This window comes from Vombatus ursinus, unplaced genomic scaffold, assembly GCF_900497805.2.
Source record: "Vombatus ursinus unplaced genomic scaffold, bare-nosed wombat genome assembly UNPS02014906.1, whole genome shotgun sequence".
NCBI lineage: Eukaryota > Metazoa > Chordata > Mammalia > Diprotodontia > Vombatidae > Vombatus > Vombatus ursinus.
The window spans coordinates 213,673-216,101 of NW_020954684.1; the positions used below are offsets into that span (position 1 = coordinate 213,673).

Genomic DNA, 2,429 nt, shown 5'->3' on the forward strand with positions numbered 1-2,429 from the left:
GTGGATTTTTTCAATGTCTACTTTACCCCTGGTTCTAGAATATCAGGGCAGTTTTCCTTGATAATTTCTTGAAAGATGATGTCTAACCTCTTTTTTTGATCATGGTTTTCAAGTAGTCTAATAATTTTTAAATTCTCTCTCCTAGATCTGTTTTCCAGGTCAGTTGTTTTTCCAATGAGACATTTCACATTGTCTTCTATTTTTTTCATTCTTTTGGTTTTGTTTTATTGTTTATTGATCTCTCATATTGTTATTAGCTTCCATTTGCTCCATTCTAATTTTTAAGGAATTATTTTCTTCAGTGAGCTTTTGGACCTCCTTTTCCATTTGGTCAGTTCTGCTTTTGAAGCCTTTCTTCTCCTCATTGGCTTTTTGGACATCTTTTACCATTTGGCCTAGTCTGTTTTTTAAGACGTTATTTTCTTCAGTATTTTTTTTTCACGTCTCCTTTACCAAGCTGTTGACTCGTTTTTCGTGATTTTCTTGCATCACTCTCATTTCTCTTCCCAATTTTTCCTCTGCCTCTCTTACTTTATTTTCAAAATCCTTTTTGAGCTCTTCCATGGCCTAAGACCAAATCATATTTTTCTTGGAGGTTTTGGATATAGGAGCTTTGACTTTGTTGTCTTCTTCTGAGTGTGTGTTTTGATCTTCCTTGTCACCGTAGTAACTTTCTATAGTCAGAGGTTTTTTCTGTTGTTTGCTCATTTCCCCAGCCTATTAGTTGACTTTGTTAAAGTAGGACTTTACTTCCAGGGTGGAAGGTGCACCATCTCAAGCTTCAGGGGTTTTGTGCAGCTGTTTTCAGAGATATTTCTAGGACCTGTAAGTTTTTAGTCTTTCCAAGGTGGTATGATCTAAGGAGAGGTGTTTATTTACTACTCTCCTAGCCTGTGCTTTGGTCTGTGAGCGACCACAAGCACTCTTTTCTGCCCTGGAACTATGAAGAGGGTCCCCCCTCCACTGTTACTGTAAGCTCTGCTATGCTAGTGCTCCTCCTTGCCCTAGGACTGCCACCCAGGAGTGGGACCCAGATCTGAATACGGGCAAAGCAACAGAGTCCTGCTTCAATGCTAGCAAAAAGACCCCAGTAATCTCCTTCTGACCAATTGACCGTTACAGTGTCTGGGCTGAGAACTCCGGAGTGGTCACTATCACTGCTGTTGATCCAGTCACTTCCAAGATCTGCTCCTGGTTTGCTGTGGCCAAGGCTGTGCTGACACAGCCTGCCCTGGACTGTGTTCCACTCTCCTCCAGGTGTGACAGATTTTTCCTGATGACCTTCTAAATTGTCTTTGGTATTTGTGGGCTGAGAGTTCTAGAAACCACCACTGCTGTCACTGATTCAGTCGACCTGAGAATTGCTCTGGGTTTGCTGAGGCTGGGTCTGTGCTGCTGTGACCTGCACTGGACTGTGCTCCTTTCTCACCCTAGTGCAGACCTTTTCTGCTGAACTTCCAAGTTGTCTTGGGCTAGAAATTTGTTTTACTCTATCTTTTTGTGGGTTCTGCTGCTCTAGAATTTGTTTAGAGTAATTTTTTTGAGGATGACCTTTTTAAACTATATATGCAAATTGGCATGGTATGTACTGCAGGATAGATCTTTAGGTTGTCCAGGGTCCAGTAAAATGGTAGTCACTGATGGTCAGTGTAATCACTGAAGCGAGATCCATAAATATAACTTAGTCCAACTTGATGAAGCCTATGTCTTTTGCATACTGCCGGAAGCACTGGTGGCATATGTTCAGGTCGTACTTGCGGGTCAGGCCATGCCGGTTTGAACAGACTAGGCATGACTGAGATCCCTGGCCAAATTTTCAAGGGTGGCTCCAATAGAGCTGCTGGTGACCCATGGCACCACTAACGAAGACATGAGACAAAAGCTAGAGTAATTTTTTAAAGGTATTTGGAGGTGTTTTGGGGAGAACTCAGGCAAGTTCCTGCCTTTACTCTGCCATCTTGGCTCTGTCAGCTTTCTTTTTCTTTTTCTTTTTTTTTTTTTTAAGGCAATTGGGGTTAAGTGACTTGCCTGGGGTCACACAGCTAGTGAGCGTCAAGTGTTTGGTCTGAGGCCGGATTTGAACTCAGGTCCTCCTGACTTCAGGGCTGGTGCTCTACCCAGTGCACCACCTAGCTGCCCCCAGCTTTCTTTCTTTAGAAGGCAAACAGGAAGATGTATATGATGGGCACTAAATGTTGGACCCCTAAAAGGCCCTGGACTTTCCCACATGGCCCAGATCCTTGGGGTTCACCTGAGGCACTTGGCCTGTCCCAGGTGCCCTTTCATTGTGGCCTTCATTGTCTGTACTTGGCCCCACCCCAGGCTATTGGCTATTTCCCACCCTTAATCCCATTCTAGACCCCTTCTCTGTTGTTTTAAATGCATAATTATTCATAGATAATTACCTTTCCTCAGCCTAGCAGGGCATG

The 2,429-nt window shown here is 43.4% G+C and overlaps 1 pseudogene; it reads right to left on the bottom strand.

The window, feature by feature from the left end:
- Positions 1-1,603: 1,603 nt before the first annotated feature.
- LOC114028961 lies at positions 1,604-1,852 on the bottom strand (annotated as a pseudogene).
- Positions 1,853-2,429: the final 577 nt, after the last annotated feature.